Raw genomic sequence first — 20,199 nt, forward strand, 5'->3', positions numbered from 1 at the left:
CCAAGATCAGGGTGCTAGCATCATCAGGTTCTGGTGAGGGCTCCCTTTCAGGTTACAGACTGCTGACTTCTCACTGGGTCCTCACAGCTCTCGCTCTCTTTCTCTCTCTGGTGTATCTTCTTATAAGGGCACTAATCCTATCATATCAGGGCAAACTCTTAGGACCTCATTTAACCTTAATTTCTTCCTTGTAGCCCTGTCTCCAAATAAAGTCACACTAGGGATTAGAGCATCAGCACATGGATTTTGGGTGGACACAATTCAATCTATAGCAACGGGCATATAAATCTATCAAAACTCATGAATTTGTATGCTTCAAATGAGTGCAGTTTATTATAGATAAAACAGACCTTCATAAAGTTGTTTTAAAAAATAGAACAGGCCAGAAACAGCCAGATCTTGGCCCAGTAGATTTAATAGAGTCTTTTAAAAAAGTCAGGTTAGTCCTTACTCCGGAATTGAGTGACTATGTCACTTGCTACTCAAGAGAAAATTGCAAAAGAAACCACTCCCTTCCTGAAACCTCTCACCCCACTGGGCTTACACTTGTCCCTCTATGACCAGGCTCCAGAGGACAAAACTGGACACTGCCTCTGTACCTGCTGAGGCCAAGTGGGTTCACCCTCTTCCCCAGGCAGCTTTGGCCACTGGTACTCCCCTTGGCTTTGGGTGCTCTCAATACCCAAATAGATGACTGGCCTGCCCCTGCTTTTAAGAAGTTAGGTCCATTTTACCACCTACTTTCCAAAGGGCTCTGGGAGCACTGTGTTGTGGATGGAAGGTCTCAGGTGCCCACCTGTTCAATCAGTGCCCCTGCAAGGTGTGCCCTGCTGTACGAGGACTCCTACCAAGTCTGATCCCTTCCCAGGGGGCTTCATGCTCCAACATTTCCTACTCCTACCCCTTTCTTTTTTTTTTTTTCTTTTTCTTTTCTTTTTTTTTTTTTTTTTTTGAGACAGAGTCTCACTGTGTTGCCAGGCTGGAGTGCAGTGGTGCAATCTTGGCTCACTGCAACCTCTACCTCCTGGGTTCAAGCAATTCTCCTGCCTCAGCCTCCCAAGTAGCTGGGACTACAGGTGCTTGCCACCATGCCCAGCTAATTTTTTGTATTTTTAGTAGAGACACGATTTCACCGTGTTAGCCAGGATGGTCTCGATCTCCTGACCTCACGATCTGCCTGCCTCGGCCTCCCAAAGTGCTGGGATTATAGGCGTGAGCCACCATGCCTGGCCCCTACCGCTTTCTTGATACCTCATGAAATGTGCTTATGTCTTAGGCTCTACAGACTCTGTTTTCAGATAACGTACTGGTGACTGATAATGACTTGCAACCCAGGGTTGCCTTTTAATTTAACAGAAGCATTTTGGAGACAGCATCTGAATCTCAGGGAATCTTGATGCTTTCAGTCTAACCCCTGCTGAACTATAAGTTTGTCTGGCCTACTATGCCATGGGGATTTTTCTAAAGCTCCAAATGGATCACATCACTTGGCTGATTCTAGTCCTTCATTATTCATTCATTTATTTATTCAAAATGATATATCAAGTTTCTGCTGTTCTTGGCTCTGGGCATAGAGAAATGAATAAGACATAGTTCTTACCCTCTAGGAAAATACTGTCTGGCAGAGGCAGCTAGACCTGCATTTTATGTAAGTAGACAAATGTCACAAAGAGCTGTAGGTGCCTTGATGGAAATGATGGGATTTAGGAGAGCCTAAAGGAGAATGATGTCATTTCTTCCTAGAAGGCAAGAGGACATTGTTTAGGCTCAAAAAACAATATCCCAAAATGAAGTCCACAGAAGCAGCCTCAGAAGCCTGTTTTTCTCTGACCTTCTCCTGCCCTCTTGAGTCTTAGTACTATTCTCCCTCAAAACTAGTCCTGTAAACTAGAATCCCGCTTCCCCAAAGCAGATCATAGAAACAAGAACTGCTTTTCTAAAAATCCATCCATAAAACTTAAAATATTCCATGTAAAAACTGGCCATAAATTATATGACCTACCTTGTTTGACTGCAGGTCATTAGAATCCCATTCCAGAGAGAGGCCTGCCCCATACCCAGAAGGGAGGAATGTGTGCTTAGCAAGGCCAAGAAGAATCTAGACAGACAGGCCTTGCTGGGTTTACTCAGTCTGTTAGATCAGATCATACCTTCCTGTCTATGTTTCTACATGGCTGTCCATACTTGGTTGAACCTAAGTATAAAAATGGATAATTTCCCCTGTATCTTGGGTCTTCATTCTGAAGGCTCCTACGTATACACATTAAATAAATTTGTATGCCTTATCTCCTATTACTCAGTCTTCCTCATGTCCATCATTTTCAGCAAATCTCCAAAGGGCCAAAGGCCTTGGCCCTTACAACATCAAGAAAAGCTTCAAAGAAAAACTGACCCCTGAGCAAGGTCTTGAAATGAGAGGGTTAAGACATTTCTGGAAGAGGAAGCCACACTGAATAAAGGCATGAAACAACGTGGACATGTTTATCCACATTTTACTCATAAGAAGTCTGAGGCTCCAACAGGTTAAAAGCTTGCCCATGACCATATTACTTGTGTTGCTAGTAAGAGCTTCTCCTGTGTGCCAGGTATTATTCTAGGGGTTGGGAATATGACAGGAAACAAATTCAAATTTAAGTACAGGGATATTTTTATTACTCAACACTGCAATCCCATCTTTTCAGTTTAGTAATGCTACAGAGCACACCTACTCTGCTCAAACATTTTGGGGAATACAGAAATGAGTTATACAAAGCTGTCCTCAAACAATATATGTAATATAGTAATAACCCCGTAGTTAAATTTAAATTTGTTTCCTGCCATATTCCCAAATAATTTTGTGGTCCTTTCAATTTTGTAATGTTATCTTAAAAATAATCACTGTTTTGTTTTGTTTTGTTCATTTTATTTACCTGATGACAAAGTGCGAACATTACAAGAAAACCAAAGTCTTATTGACCTGGTACTTAGCACTTGACCAGTGTTTTGATTTATATATTTTTGTTTTTTGTTTTGTTTTGCTTTTTGAGACAGAGTCTCACTTTGTCACTAAGCTGGAGTGCAATGGCGCGATCTCGGCTCACTGCAACCTCCGCCTCCCGAATTCAAGCTATCCTCCTGCCTCAGCCTCCCAAGTAGCTGGGACTACAGGCACAAGTCACCACACCCAGCTAAATTTTTATATTTTTAGTAGAGGTGGGGTTTCACCATGTTGGCCAGCATGGTCTTGATCTCTTGATCTCATGATCTGCCTGCCTTGGCCTCCCAAAGTGCTGGGATTACAGGCATGAGCCACCATGCCTGGCCTGATTTATATATTCTTATGAACAAAATTATGTGAGTTCTGGCCCAAAGGCAATTGGGGGCTGTTTTATTTGAACTCAGACTGTGTAACATGAATTGTCATCCTGAGAGAGGGCAGTCTTTGCAGTTAAGCTATTGGGGCTGCCATGTAGGTTTCTTGTGCTAAATCCTTGAGGGGGTTCCCAAACCCATAAATGAGAATCCATACTCAATCTACTTTTATGCCTAGAATCTTTTCATATGGGTACCTGAACATCTACCTCTGGCTGTTAGAGTAAACAGCAGTGATGAGATCCAGGTAGATAATGTCAACCTCCCCCTCATGATACTTCTGAATTAAACAAAGGTGAACTGTGTCGTCTTAACTCAAGTCGTTACATCCCCTTAGGTCCTCCTGGCCTGAGCTGGGAGGTATTCATTCAGTGATGTCCTGGACGATGGGACCAGAGACATGAGCATCACTTCCTTTGGGTAGGAAGGAAGGCAGGAAACTGGGAATGACTCTTGAAGCCCACCAAGAGATTCCATTCCTACCCCATCCCCCAAGTAACCAAAGCAACCTCTAGAATCCCTACCTGGAATTTTAGGTCCCAAATTCCAAAGGTAGTCTGTGTGTAAAATTTGGGGCATTAATAACAGGTCCTTTTGGATTTGTTTCATGGCCAAGGAATCTAGAAACACATTCTACTCATGATCCATCCACTTTCCCTACGAGTCCCCAAGAGAAATAAGATGCAGGACAAGTATAAAAGACAGACACACTTCAGTGTTAGTTGAGCCTTTGAACCTAAACCCCAGTATACAGAGTATCAGTGGGATAGACTGTGCCACAAGTAGCACTCCTTTTTCCCACATTAGTTGAGCCCACTCTCCAACCCTGGACCCATGGCAGATACCACTAATCAATTGCAGTACTCTACTGTTGATCCCAGACAGAGCCTCAGACCCTTTTTCAATACAGAGTTTTAAGAAGCTACTCCTTATTAATAGGATTAGTACTGTACAAATATAAAGCCTATAAACTATTTTTTTGACCCACGAGATGAGTGAACACTTGCTTGGTTCTGTCCTTGTCTTGCTGCTTCCCGCAGGATTCTTCTGCTATTCTAGGCTTGGCTGCATACCCATAGATTTCAAGCTATTAAGAAAGATGTCACATACTTGGATTTGAGTCACTAAAGCTCTGCCATATAGTTCCTCTCCTTCCTTCCTCTTTTCTTAATCCTTATCATCCAAGTGATGGGAAGGCATTGTGTTTGCTTGATCTTTGTCCATGTGCTTTTTTTCTACCTCTGATTAGAGTCATGCCCTTCTACCTGGGTTATCATTTGTTGGTCTTCTCCCCACCAGCTCATACTCTCTAACAATTTTCAAAAAAGTCAAATTTTCAAAAGTTTAAACAAAGACTAACTGAAACCTTCTCTTTCATTGTTAACAGAAAATCTAATGTGCCAAGTATGCTGACAACTTTGAATTCAATGTCTTTTAATTCATAACTGAAAATGCACCTACTGTCTGAGGGATATTTTATGTTCCACCATCTCATGATGTCTCTGGGATGCTTCTTAAATGATATTCCTCTCACTGAAGCCTCAAACCTTTCTATCTCCTGTAGAAAACTACCTTTCTCTACTTCACCCATATTGCTCCTTGGCTTCCCAGGTTGGGCCCAAATATCCCTCTACTTTCCTTTTATTATGTATTATTACTATTTTTAGAGAAAGAAAGAATCTTACTCTGTTACTCAGCCTGGAGTGCAGTGGCACACTGATAGCACACTGTAACCTTGAACTCCTGGCTCAATCAATCCTTCTACCTGAGTTCCCTGAGTAGCTGGGACTACAGGTGTGCACCACCATGCCCAGCTAATCCTCTTCTGTCCTTGAAGGAAGTCAAAGAAGATGCCAGTGAAGAGGCATAAGTGGCCAATTACTCTTAAGCCCAAAGGCTCTTAGGAATTGACTTCTGCTTCACCAGAGGTGTCCAATATTTTGGCTTCCCTGGGTCACATTGGAAGAAGAAGAATTGTCTTTAGCCATACATAAAGTACACTAACACTAACAAAAGCTGATGAGCTTAAAAAAAAAAAAAAGTTCTGTGTTGGGCCACATTCAAAGCTGTCCTGGGTCTTATCCATGGGCCACAGATTGGACAAGCTTGCTTAGAGGAAGGAATTCAAATCAGGATTTCACTCTAACTCTGTTGCTTTCACTCTGATGGAGGTATTAATCTGATGGGTTGGATTTCAGGGCCTCATTTTCCAGTGATTGGGAAGCCCTCAGGACATAAACGAGCCTGTGGATAGGCAGACTATGATTTTGATTCCATCCCTCCTGCAGCTGGTGGATGTCTTTCTTACATAATGATAAGGTTCAAAACTTAAATTGGGTGCTGGGAAAGTGGGAGGTAGGGAACAGGCAGACTGTTCTGAGAGCCTCTTTTGTATAAAGCCACTTAGGCTCAACCAAGTCATCACAAATGGTCATGGACAATAGATGTCCTCAATGCCCCTTATCAAGACTCTTAAAATGACTCTTAAAGCTCTAATTATCTAGTCTTGCCTCTGATCTCTCCTGTATCCCGAACCATAGTGACTTTATGAAATGTGAAAATCTGATGATATCTCTACTCTTGGAAAGGCAAAACACATTCAGAGCTCTGGGACAAGGATCAGAGAAGTGATCTTGCTTAGGAAAGACAGGCCCCTGCATCCCCATAAGCCATGACTTATTAGAGAATTCATGTTCTTATATAGAGCCACACACACCTCAGCCTGTCCAGTGGGAGCTATCATGATAAGCAGAAAAAGGAGAAGGAACTAGAAAACAATTAAATAAGAAATTGAAAATCTAAGAGTTTTGTCAAATAGGTAGCCTTGTAAGATGCCGTCTTCTGAACCATCAGTAAGTGTCTATGTGGTCTCCCCACAAGCTGAGGATTCTGGGTCTATTTTTGGACAGGATAGCAGGGGTGTGGGCCCCAGGGTGGCAGGCTGGTCTGTTCCCATTTTTAAGCAAGGCCCAAAGCACAGCTTGGAGGGTTCATCCTGCCCCATCTCTCCTTCCAGGATCCTGGGCCTGATTAAGAAGCAACTCAGATGTAACGCGGTGGGAAGGAGTCTCTCTTCCTTAGCAGTTCAATTGGAAGCAGTCACGGCCAGCTGTCAGCACTGAGGCAGGAAAAGCCAAAAGCAGTTGGAGGCCAGGGCAGGTGTGGTGGGAGTGGGATCGAAGGTCAGATGCAGGAGTGTGAAATGAGGCCAAGCAGGGGCCGGGAGGATGGATGGGCCTGGAGTCTGAGGCTAGGTCAGCTCTGCAGGAAACATCTAATCTGAGCAGTATGTGAAAATTGGAGTTTGGGGTCAGAACCAAGGGCAAGCAGAGCTTGTTTGGAAGATGGGGCCAGGTTTCAGGACAGAGCCTTGGTTGGGAGAAAAAAATCACTTCTAGGGGATAGAAGGCCAGAGCATCACCAGAGAGGCCAAGCTTATCTTGGTTCTCCCCTTTCCCTTTCTTCTAAAAATTATTACCTCCTCTGGTCTTAAAAGTGCAGTCGTCCAAAACTAGTGTCTGTTGTAGAGGGAGGTGCTGTTTAGCATTAAATAATCAAAAGACATCAGCAATGTGTGGGAAGCCCAGGAGGGGACCACATCTTAGCTGAGGAGCCCCCTGCATTCATTACCTTCTGGTGCAGCGCTGAGCGGCATAAGCGGGCTGCTTCAACCCTTCTTTGGGTGTAAGGCATATGCATTAACAAGTATCCTTCATTTCAAGAACATTCTATATTTTCTGTGATGAATTTTGAAATAAGTGTTCATCCTGAGGCATCATAAAACCAAATTTGAAAACCACCAACATGACCAGTATCCAGGTAGCTTTGAGGATAAAAAGAGCAGGAGTGGTTCCTGTACAGCCTCTGTCCTTCCTTCTGTCCTCTGCAAGGACTTATGAGCTCCTTTTCTGGACCAGGATGGCCTTCCCCAATAGATCATACACTTGGAGATGAGCTTCTCAAAACTCCCCAGCATTTTCTTTCCAGTCTGCCGGCTCTCCAAAAGATCTGTAGGGCTGACCAACATTTTATACTCATTTTGTAGGTTAAAACCAAAAGCCACAAAATTAGCCAGGTGCAGTGGCTCACACCTGCAATCCCAGCACTTTGGGAGGCTGAGGCAGGAGGATTGCTCGAGGCCCGGAGTTCGAAACCAGCCTGGCCAACATGGTGAAACCCCATCTCTACTAAAAATACAAAAAATTAGCCAAGTGTAAGGCTGGGCGTTTGTAATCCCACCTACTCAGGAGGCTGAGGCAGGAGAATCACTTGAACCTGGGAGGCAGAGGTAGCAGTGAGCCAAGATTACGCCACTGCACTCCAGCCTGGGTGACAGAGCGAGACTCTGTCTCAAAATAAATAAATAAAAGCCACAAAATGGGCTTGTTTAGGGTCAAAACAGTCTTCAAAAAAACAAGATACTCATCATTTGCATGACTCAAGGATGCCAGATAGTTAAGCCAATTGTTTACTTTATGATTATTCTGCTCCATGATGCCGCTTTGCCTAGCGTTCCTTTCATACAATTCTCCAGCTTTAAAATGTTATGTGATTAATAGGAAAAAGAGGTAGGCAGTCTGGCTTCCCACTGAGAGATATGACTCACCCTCATAACTTTAATGGCCTTAATGTGTAATGCCCTGTGCCTGAACTTGAATATCTGTGGAAGGGATTCTCTTATCACTGTGTTTGCAGCCTATTCTCGGAACCATCAGAGGATCATATCAGAAATCTCCCAGTCTCTGATGTGAGTCTGGTGAGGGTATTCATACACAAATACCCTTTCTTCGTTTCATACAAATAGTTTTCCTCTCTGAAATATCCTTTCTTAGCCATGTGATAATTATCACCTGCAAGGGACACCATGAAGAGAGGCCCAGGTGCCACCCAGCCTTGCTTTGCTTCTAGTTCTCTGCAAGGGCTCTCAAATGCTTGTTGAGTGTAACCTCTCTTCAGGGCAGCACTAACCTCCTCTGAGTGGCCACCTGCAACCCCATACCACTCATTCATTGCTGGGAGGTAACAGCTACACCGTGGTGAGCAGTCTTTGGTAACAGAATGACTCAGAATCAAATCCACCCCTCACAGGTGAAAGATCTGTGACTTTAGGTACAACATCCGTGTCACTGAATCTGTTGATCTGTTAGAAAGATAAAATGACTAACAGAAAGAATGTCCCAATTGTAAAAATTAATTTGAAAATCATAAATGTGCTTAAGGATAGCTTCAAGGATAAAATAGGTAGGGCCAGTGTCAGGTGCAATCTCTGAACTTCCTCTTGTCCTGTAACTTACTGATGACTGCAATGTGCCAGAAGCTGCATTCACTGCTAAGGATAGAGCAATCAACAAGAACAAGTGGTCTTTTATCCCAAAGAGCACATATTGGGAGACAAGCATCTCAAAAATTACTCTGCCCTGGCACACGGTAGGCCCTCAGACACAGGTGGTTATTGTCCACTGAATTATTCTACATCCGGAAAACATATTATGTTCTTGTAGTTTTGTGGAAATGCACTGTTTTTGCTACACTTCTCTAACCCTGGCTTGGTGTTCTACAGCTAAGGAGAGAGCAAGAACGGTTTTTCTTTTCTCTGCCATTAATACAATGTTCCCAGTAAGAGTTCGATAAAATGTTCGTTATGTAACTAACCACTGTTAGCAAAATTCAACTTCCAGGAGAGATTTTTCAGAACAGCACACAGTGTCAAGAGTGGCATGTGGAAAATCACCTCTTACACTTTAAGCTCTGGTTAGAGACAGAAAAGGAAAATGAACAATGATCCCTGCCCTTCCATAGTCAGCTGGGTAAGGCAGGGTGGAATCAAACAGAATAATCTTAGCAAACTCATGTAAGAAGGCCATCCCCAGTGGTGAGTGAACAGAGGGGAATGCACGTGCTAAGAGAAGTCTAGCTTTGCCGGATCTCACTAAGATTTTATGTGTACTTTTCCCATTTTACTACTATGAGAAACAACCCAATGAGGGTGTGTAAGGAAAAAAGGAAAGAAACCCACATAATGTAATTGTTATGTGCGTGGCATAATGTAGGTGATTTTAACAGCAGGTAGAAATAAGCTCCTTCAGTAAATTAATTCAACTGTAGTGGCAAAGCATCCTGAAACCATAGAGGCTGCTCCTGGCAAACCCTCAGTTCCTTGGCAGCAGTGCTTAAACACAACTTTATGTATTAAAATAGGAGAACCTCCTTTCCAGGAGAATGAGCCAGGAAAATCAAATAAAACAGCAACTTCTCAAATCATTTCAAGTTCAAGAAAATGCTGATCAAGCAGGCCGAATAAAATGAGTTGTGTTTCTAAAATAAGAAAGGTGGGTGTCTCTAAGAGTGGAAGTTGGTTTCATGACCTTTCCTGGTAATAGAAATCTCTTATATCTCTTAGTTCACATATTTCCACCAAGCCCCCCCTCACCACCAAACAAATACAACAAAACCACCTCAGAATCATCCCTCTGTTTGACTGTCAGCAATGTGATCTTCAGTAAAATCTGCAGACCCATCTTGGAAAAACTTCACATAGTTTCTAGCCTAAAGGTGATTTTGTTTTTTGGTGAATCTCACCAATGTGGACATACACATCACAGGATTTATTTCAGATTGAAGCTGGATCTTCTACTCTGATTCAAGTTCTGAAATGTAAAGGTTGTTGAGGAGAAAAAATACCCAGAAACAGTTTCTCAGTTCATTCAGTTCATTAAAATCGAGTTTTAGGTTATTGAAAATTATTTTCTTCCACATGTTGGAATAATACTTGTCCCTACGAACATTAGGGCAACATTGCTCGTGCAGTTTGGAACACTGATTACTAAGGCAAGAAAACCAGCTGGGGCCGGGCGCAGTGGCTCACGCCTGTAATCCCAGCACTTTGGGAGGACGAGACGGGCAGATCACGAGGTCAGGAGATCGAGACCATCCTGGCTAACATGGTGAAACCCCGTCTCTACTAAAAAATACAAAAAATTAGCCGGGCATGGTGGCAGGCGCCTGTAGTCCCAGTTACTCGGGAGGCTGAGGCAGGAGAATGGTGTGAACCCAGGAGGCGGAGTTTGCAGTGAGCCAAGATCGTGCCACTGCACTCAAGCCTGGGTGACAGAGAAGACTCCATCTCAAAAAAAAAAACAACAACAAGAAAACCAGTTGGTATGTCTTAGAAATATTTTCAACCCCATAAGTTAAAATTAAAAAGGCTCTATGGCTAAAACAGAGTTAAGCAGAACGTTCAGTTTGGAAAAACATTATATTCACTGATATTTTTGGTTACTCAACATTTTGTTTCATTTTGCATTAGAATGAAAGGTTAATCATTCACTATTTGATGAGATGCTGCCTGGCATAATAGTGTGGGCTGGATAAAAAGCGACTTGGCTTTGTTTGTGTTTTGCTGTAAAGTAGCCTGGTGGCTCAGGGAAATTACTTAACCTCTTGGAGGTTCAGAATGCTCAAACGGATTAAGATATCAAATTGGAGACTTTATAAGACCCTGTAGTTCTAAGTGACTTCCATGTGCTTCCAAGTCATTTACCAGGTACTACAGGTGAAGCCAGAGACACTGGCCATGAGTTATCTTCAAGGTCAACTGTGATCATCTCAATCTCTTCCTAAAAACTGTCAATCATTTCCAAACACCTACTGAACAAAATTCTATGGATACCATTGAAAGCTTCCTACCAATGAAGATAAAGGAAAAGAAAAAAAGGAATTTTCTCTGCCCCCAGGTGAGAAATGAAATCTCTTTCACCATTGTACTTTCTACCACAGTAATTGTTGCTAAGCAAGTAGCTCGACAGAGTGATGTGAGGTTTTTTTTTTTTTTTTTGAGACGGAGTCTCGCTCTTTCACCCAGGCTGGAGTGTGGTGGGCGCAATCTCAGCTCACTGCAGGCTCCGCCCCCCGGGGTTCAGGCCATTCTCCTGCCTCAGCCTCCCGCGTAGCTGGGACTACAGGTGCCCGCCACCTCGCCTGGCTAACTTTTTGTATTTTTAGTAGAAATGGGGTTTCACGGTGTTAGCCAGGATGGTTCGATCTCCTGACCTCGTGATCCGCCCACCTAGGCCTCCCAGGTTTTAAATGGACATGACAGCCCCTTTCTAGCAACCTCCAGATTCAAGGTTAGTGAGGGTTACATGGACTCTGGGATTCTAGGTATTAGAGGCTGTGGTTACTCAGCAGCTGTTTACCAAGTTAATTGCCCTCTCTTTCTAGAAAAACAACTAGACTAAGTTTCCTGGCCTCCCTTGCAGGTAATTGTTACTTTGTCATGGCATTCTGTCCTACAGAATATGGGTGGATGATACCTTTTCCAGGCCTACCCCATGAAAACCTCTCACCTGGCCTGGAGTGGTGGCTCACGCCTGTAATCCCAGCACTTTGGGAGGCTGAGGTGGGCGGATCACAAGGTCAGGAGATCGAGACCGTGGTGAAACCCTGTCTCTACTAAAAATACAAAAAATTAGCCGGGTGCGGTGGCGGGCGCCTGTAGTCCCAGCTACTCAGGAGGCTGAGGCAGGAGAATGGTGTGAACCCGGGAGGCGGAGCTTGCAGTAAGCCGAGATCGCGCCACTGCACTCCAGGCTGGGTGACAGAGCGAGACTCTGTCTCAAAAAAAAAAAAAAAAGAAAAAGAAAAAGAAAACCTCTCACCTAATTCTCAATTTCCTGTTGCCACCCATCTGCCAGCTGAATTGAAGATGGCAGCCTGGGTTCCTGAATGACTGTCTTCCACCACAGACTACACTCTGCAAGAGTAAAGAATCAACTTATTTTGTGTTCAACTGCAGAAAATCTGGGTGTTGTTGTTTTTTTTTGTTTGTTTGTTTTTGTTTTTGTCACAGCAACTAAATTAGCTGCATATAGAAATGTCTGCCTATATACAAAAAAAAGGTATTTGCACTATTGATTTCTTCAATGGGAGCTTTTAAGCTTTCACCTAATTAAGTCAATAAACCATCCACTATAGTTCTGATACCAGTTCCTGGGGTCTTAATGAAGGAATGAATACTGAATAAATCACTGGATAAAGAAAAGGTAGATAATTAAGTAAATCATTGAATAAATAAATAAACAGGCTTGTCAGTGGTAGGTGCTCCAGAGTGGGGTAAGATGACAAAAACATCTTCTTCCCTGGGCCTTTTTATGTCTGGAACAGCTGAGCACAACCACTGATTTATTCCTTGAGAAGTGTGACATGAATTGTGATGCAGGCCTAGGACTCTGAGACAGTTAACAAGAGGCTCAGAGAGAGATTGGCTGACCCACAGCTACTGCCCTGAGACTGAGTAGTGTAGTGGGGAGGCCAATAGAGGGAGATAAATGAAGTGCCATCTAATTAAGAAACAGGGCAATGGCTCATCCTAGAGCTGAGAAGGAAAGAGAGGCTGCTTCTACCAGGTTCTCCATCCTGCAACACAAGGTATGTCCAATTATAATTTCCAAACAATTAAGAGCGTGACTATGTGTTAAAGATTATTAATTTAATAATGAGGGAGTTGGTAAAATGGTAAAGCTGGTTCAAAGAGCATTTTAAAAAATAAGGGACTCTTCCATAATCCAGGAGAGAAGGCATTCTGAAATAAATTTGCCGTTAGACAGAAAATTGGAATATCATACAGGACAATAAAATATAACTTTTAGGATTATCTATTTTAACAGAGAGAAATCTATGTTACATGTAACTTTATTGTATCTAATCCCTTAAAAGCAGATATATCCCCACATATAATTAATCTTTGAATAAGCCTATGAAATAATATTCTAGTATGACATTGAAAGGACATGGTGCTCACTTTTCTGCCTCATTTCTAAGTTTTAAAAGATTTTTTCCTAGCAGTCCCCCTAGTTTGATCATAAATAATCTGCAAAGATTATTCTCTATCACAAAAAAACTGATGGTCTTGAGAGGAGGTGTCAGCTGGGCTTCCTGGGTCAAGTAGGGGCCCAGAAAGCTGTGAAACTCACTCATTTTCTGCATCAGGACTTACTTCGGTCCTGGATGAATAATATTGAAGATATATGCTTAAAATATTCCTAACATCAGAATTTGTGCATGTGTTTTCTTCCCCAAGAAAGCTATAAACAGCAAAAATTTTGTTGTAAGCTTCCCTGTGTCCTCTCTCCCTCTCTCCCTTCCCCCTCCCCTGAAACTAAAAGGAATGTTAAAAGCCCATTTTTCTGTGACCAGCAGACCTTATCTATGCTCCCAATTACAATTCCTTGTAAACACATTTGTAAAATCCTGTGAGATCCTGTCTCCTTTGCCATGCAGCGGCAAGGTTAGAAAGTAGATAAAACTTAAGTTGCAATTCCGGTTTTCCTCAAGATCTGAGACATGTTCATTGTCTTTGTTTCTCGCTCTGGTAACCTCTTCCCACCGCACGTATTTCCCGCCTTAAAGAGTTTAAAAGGTGATCAAAAAATCTAATACTGGCTACCCACTCGGGACCCCTTCCACGCTGTGGAAGCTTTGTACTGTCACTCTGTTCAATAAAGCCTACAGCTTTTTTTCTCTTGGTCCAATCCGTGTCTGTCTCTCACCACGGGCTGCCGTTACACTAAATCTTTGGCGTGGCTAAGGTAAGAACCTTTGGCGTTACAGTCTCATGGTGTTTTAGCTTGATTATTTACAAAAGTGAAACAAGAGGTATTAATTAACCATAAAAGCCTCCATGAGCATATAGTACTAAGCAACTACTAAGGCCAGATAATTTAACTTCTGTCTGGAAATTTTATTAAGGAATCTCAGGTAGAGCTTTTTAAAAGACTCAATTGTTCTGTCTTCTAGCCTGTGGCTAAAAGCAGGCCCAAGAAACTCCACCACATTTCACATGCAGAACCTCTACATTTTGTTCATTCAGCTTTTAAAACTGTGTTGAGCTAATTAAGAAGTATGCATAAAAGAACTAGCTATTGCTAGCATCCCATTAAATCTTAGAAGATCTCAAAGGATGTCAGGTGTAAAATTTACAAGAGATAAACAACCCCATTAAAAAGTGGGCAAGGGACGTGAACAAACACTTTTCAAAAGAAGACAGACATGTGGCCAACAAGCATATGACAAAAAGCTTAATATTAGTGATCATTAGAGAAATGCACATTAAAACCACAATGAGATATTATCTCATACCAGCCATAATGGCTATTATTAAAAAGCCAAAAAATAATGGATGCTGGCGAGGCTGTGGAGAAAAGGGAATGCTTATAGACTGTTGGTGAGAGTGTAAATTTGTTCAACCATTGTGGAAAGCAGCATGGTGATTTCTCAAAGAGCTAAAAGCAGAACTACCATTCAACCCAGCAATCCCATTACTGGGTATATACCCAGAGGAATGTAATGCATTTTACCATAAAGACGCATGCATGTGAATGTTCATTGCAACACTATTCACAATAGCAAAGATATGGAATCATCCCAAAATCATCAAAATCCATTTTTATAGCTATAAAAATAAGATCATTGTCAGGCTTATGAGCCCAGGCTAAGCCATCATATCCCCTGTAACCTGCACGTATACATCCAGATGGCCTGAAGTAACTGAAGAATCGCAAAAGAAATGAAAACGGCCTGTTCCTGCCTTAGCTGATGACATTACCTTGTGAAATTCCTTCTCCCAGCTCAGAAGCTCTCCCACTGAGCACCTTGTGACCCCCACCCCTGCCCACCAGAGAACAAACCCCCTTTGACTGTAATTTTCCATTACCTACCCAAATCTTATAAAACAGCCCCACCCCTATCTCCCTTTGCCGACTCTCTTTTCGGACTCAGCCCGCCTGCACCCAGGTGAAATAAACAGCCTTGTTGCTCACACAAAGCCTGTCTGGTGGTCTCTTCACATGAACACAAGTGAAATTTGGTGCCGTGACTCAGATTGGGGGACCTCCCTTGGGAGATCAATCCCCTGTCCTCCTGCTCTTTGCTCTGTGAGAAAAATCCACCTATGACCTCGGGTCCTCAGACCAACCAGCCCAAGGAACATCTCACCAATTTTAAATTGGGTAAGCGGCCTCTTTTTACTCCCTTCTCTAACCTCTCTCACTATCCCTCAACCTCTTTTTCCTTTCAATCTTGGTGCCATCTTTCAATCTCTCCCTTCTCTGAATTTCACTTCCTTTCCTTTTCTGGTAGAGACAGGAGACGCATTTTATCCGTGAACCCAAAACTCCAGCGCCAGTCACGGACTTGGGAAGACAGTCTTCCCTTGGTGTTTAATCATGCAGGGACATCTGCTTGATTATTCACCCACGTTTCAGAGGTGTCTGACCATGCGGGGATGCCTGCCATGGTCCTTCACTCTTAGTGGCAAGTACCGCTTTTCTGGGGGGCAAGAACCCCCCAACCCCTTCTCTCCATGTCTCTACCTCTTTTCCACTTTCCTGGGGAGCAAGTACCACCCACCCATTCTCTCTGTGTCTCTACCCCTTTTCCACTTTTCTGTGGGGCAAGCACCCCCCACCCCTTCTGTCCGTGTCTCTACCCCTTTTCCGCTTTTCTTGGGAGCAAGAACCCCCCACTCCTTCTCTCCATATCTCTACTCTCTCTTTTCTCTGGGTTTGCCTCCTTCACCATAGGCAACTTTCCACCCTCCATTCCTCCTTCTTCTCCCTTAGCCTGTGTTCTCAAAAACTTAAAACCTCTTCAACTCATACCTGACCTAAAACCTAAATGCTTTATTTTCTTCTGCAACACCACTTGGCTCCAATACAAACTTGACAATGGCTCTTAATGGCCAGAAAATGACACTTCGATTTCTCCATCCTATAAGACCTAGATAATTTTTGTCAAAAAATGAGCAAATGGTCTGAGGTGCCTTACATCCAGGCATTTTTCACACTTCCTTCCCTCCCTAGTCTCTGTTCCCAATGCGATTCCTCCCAAATCCTCCTCAGTCCCAACCCTAAGCATCACTGAGTCTTTCCAATCTTCCTTTTCTACAGACCCATCTGACCTCTCCCCTCCTCCCCAGGCTGCTCATCACCAGAGTGAGCCAGGTCTCAATTCTTTCTCAGCCTCCACTCCTCCACCCTATAATCCTTCGATCACCTCCCCTCCTCACACCTGGTCCAGCTTACAGCTTAGTTCCATGACTAGCTCTCCTCCACCTGCCCAACAATTTCCTCTTAGAGAGGTGGCTGGAGCTGAAGGCATAGTCAGGGTACATGTGCCTTTTTCTCTATCAGACCTCTCTCAGATCAGTCAGCGTTTAGGCTCTTTCTCATCAGACCCCACTAAATATATACAGGAATTCAGATATCTAACTGTGTCCTACAATTTAACCTGGAGCGACTTAAATGTCATCCTAACTTCTACCATCTCCCCAGATGCACAGGAAAGAGTTTTTTCTCTGGCCCAATCTCATGCTGACAACTGCCGGCTCCATGAGCCAGACCTCCAGGAAGGCATTAGAGCAGTTCCCTGAAAGGATCCCCAATGGAACTATCAGGCAGATTCCCCAGCTATAGCTAGGTGAGATTACATGATTTCCTGCCTAGTTAAAGGGCTTAAAAAGGCAGCTTACAAAGCTGTTAATTATGACAAACTTAAAGAAACTACCCAAGGTAAAGACGAAAACTCAGCCCAGTTCATGGCTCGTTTGGCAGCAACCCTGAGATGCCTTACAGCCCTAGACCCTGAAGGGTCAGAAGGCCGTCTCATCCTAAATATGCATTTTATCGCCCAGTCAGCTCCTGACACTAGAAAAAAACTTCAAAAATTAGAATCCGGTCCTCAAACCCCACAACAGGAATTAATCAACCTCGCCTTCAAGGTGTACAATAATAGAGAGGAGGCAGCCAGACAGCAATGCATTTCTGAGTTTCAATTACTTGCCTCTGCTGTGAGACAAAACCCAGCTGCACCTCTAGCACATAAGAACTTCAAAATGCCTAAGCCACACACGCCTAAGCCGCAGCAATCAAGCATTGCTACAAGACTTCTTCCATCAGGATCTTGCTTCAAGTGCCAGAAATCTGGCCACTGGGCCAAGGAATGCCTGGAGCCCAGGATTCCTCCCAAGCCATGTCCCATCTGTGCAGGAACCCACTGGAAATCAGACTGCCCAGCTCACCTGGCAGCCACTCCTAGAGCCCCTAAAGCTCTAGCCTAAGGCTCTCTGACTGACTCCTTCCCAGATCTGCTTGGCTTAGTGGCTGAAGACTGACACTGCCCGATTGCCTCTGAAGCCCCCTGGACCATCACAGATGCTGAGCTTTGGGTAACTCTCACAGTGGAGGGTAAGTCCATCCCCTGTTTAATTGATATGGGGGCTACCCACTCCACATTACCTTCTTTTCAACGGCCTGTTTCCCTTGCCCCCATAACTGTTGTGGGTATTGATGGCCAAGCTTCAAAACCCCTTGGAACTCCCCCACTCTGGTGCCAACTTGGACAACATTCTTTTATGCACTCTGTTTTAGTTATCCCCACCTGCTCAGTTCCCTTATTAGGCCAAGACATTTTAACCAAATTATCTGCTTCCCTGACTATTCCTGGGCCACATCTCATTGCCGCCCATCTCATTGCTGCCCTTCTTCCCAACCCAAAGCCTCCTTTGTGTCTTCCTCTCATATCCCCTCACCTTAAACCCACAAATATGGGACACCTCTACTCCCTCCCTGGCAACCAATCACATGCCCATTACTATCCCATTAAAACCAAATCACCCTTATTCCACTCAATGACAATATCCCATCCCACAGCACGCTTTAAAATGATTAAAGCCTGTTATCACTCGCCTGTTAGAGCATGGCCTTTTAAAGCCTATAAACTCTCCTTATAATTCCCCCATTTTACCTGTCCAAAAACCAGACAAGCCTTACAGGTTAGTTCAGGATCTGCACCTTCTCAACCAAATTGTTTTGCCTCTCCACCCTGTAGTGCCCAACCCATACACTCTTTTGTCCTCAGTACCTTCCTCCACAACTCACTATTCCGTTCTTGATCTTAAAGATACTTTTTTCACTATTCCCCTGCACCCCTCATCCCAGTCTCTCTTTGCTTTTATCTGGACTGACCCTGACACCCATCAGTCCCAGCAACTTACCTGGGCTGTACTGCCACAAGACTTCAGGGACAGCCCTCATTACTTCAGCCAAGCTCTTTCTCATGATTTACTTTCTTTCCAGCCCTCAGCTTCTCAATATATTGGTGACCTTCTACTTTGTAGCCTCTCCTTTGAATCTTCTCAACAAGACACCGTTCTGCTCCTTCAACATTTATTCTCCAAAGAAGATCAGGTATCCCCCTCCAAAGCTCAAATTTCTTCTCCATCTGTTACCTAACTCAGCATAATTCTTCATAAAAACACACATGCTCTCCCTGCCAATTGTGTCTGACTCATCTCTCAAACCCCAACACCTTCTACAACACAACAACTCCTTTCCTTCCTAGGCATGGTTGGATACTTTTGCCTTTGGATATCTGGTTTTGCCATCCTAACAAAACCATTATATAAACTCACAAAAGGAAACCTAGCTGACCCCATCAATCCTAAATCCTTTCCCCACTCCTCTTTCCGTTCCTTGAAGACAGCTTTAGAGACTGCCCCCACACTACCTCTCCCTGACTAATCCCAACCCTTTTCATTACACACAGCTGAAGTGCAGGGCTATGCAGTTGGAATTCTTACACAAGGACCAGGACCACGCCCTGTAGCCTTTTTGTCCAAACAACTTGACCTTACTGTTTTAGCTGGCCATCATGTCTCTGTGCAGTGGCTGCCACCACCCTACTACTTTTAGAGGTACTCAAAATCAGAAACTATACTCAACTCACCCTCTACAGCTCTCATAACTTCCAAAATCGATTTTCTTCCTCACACCTGATGCATATACTTTCTGCTCCCTGGCTCCTTCAGCTATACTCACTCTTGGTTGAGTCTCCCACAATTACTATTGTTCCTGGCCTGGACTTCAATCTGGCCTCCCACATTATTCCAGATACCACACCTGATCCCCATGACTGTATGTCTCTGATCCACCTGACATTCACCCCATTTCCCCATATTTCCTTCTTTCCTGTTCCTCACCCTGATCACATTTGGTTTATTGATGGCAGTTCCACCTGGCCTAATTGCCATTCACCAGCAAAGGCAGACTATGCTATAGTATCTTCCACATCTATCAGTGAGGCTACTGCTCTGCCCCCTCCACTACCTCTCAGCAAGCCGAACTCATTGCCTTAACTCAGGTCCTCACTCTTGCAAAGGGACTATGTGTCAATATTTATACTGAATCTAAATATGCCTTCCATATCCTGCACCACCATGCTGTTATATGGGCAGAAAGAGGTTTCCTCACTACACAAGTGTCCTCTATCATTAATGCCTCTTTAATAGAAACTCTTATCAAGTCTGCTTTACTTCCAAAGGAAGCTGGAGTCATTCACTGCAAGGGCCATCAAAAGGCATCAGATCCCATTGTTCTAGGCAATGCTTATGCTGATAAGGTGGCTAAAGGAGCAGCTAGCATTTCAACTTCTGTCCCTCATGGCCAGTTTTTCTCCTTCTCATTGGTCACTCCCACCTACTCCCCCGCTGAAACTTCCACCTATCGATCTCTTCCCACACAAGGCAAATGGTTCTTAAACCAAGGAAAATATCTCCTTCCAGCCTCACAGGCCCATTCTATTCTGTCATCAATTCATAACCTCTTCCATGTAGTTTACAAGCCACTAGCCCATCTCTTAGAACCTCTCATTTCCTTTTCATCGTGGAAATCTATCCTCAAGGAAATCACTCCTCAGTGTTCCATCTGCTATTCTACTACCCCTCAGGGATTGTTCAGGCCCCCTCCCTTTCCTACGCATCAAGCTCGAGGATTTGCCCCTGCCCAGGACTGGCAA

The 20,199-nt window shown here is 43.7% G+C and overlaps 1 long non-coding RNA gene across 1 annotated transcript in view; it reads left to right on the forward strand.

Moving 5' to 3' along the window:
• Positions 1-12,604: 12,604 nt before the first annotated feature.
• The window catches only part of LOC134810027 (uncharacterized), a 34,894-nt gene continuing 27,299 nt past the window's right edge, over positions 12,605-20,199 (forward strand). Inside the window, exon 1 of the long non-coding RNA XR_010157095.1 lies at positions 12,605-12,777. This is a non-coding gene — a long non-coding RNA (uncharacterized LOC134810027). The remainder of the gene's footprint in view (positions 12,778-20,199) is intronic.

The sequence above is a fragment of the Pan troglodytes genome, chromosome 4 (genome assembly GCF_028858775.2).
Source record: "Pan troglodytes isolate AG18354 chromosome 4, NHGRI_mPanTro3-v2.0_pri, whole genome shotgun sequence".
In the NCBI taxonomy this organism is placed as follows: domain Eukaryota; kingdom Metazoa; phylum Chordata; class Mammalia; order Primates; family Hominidae; genus Pan; species Pan troglodytes.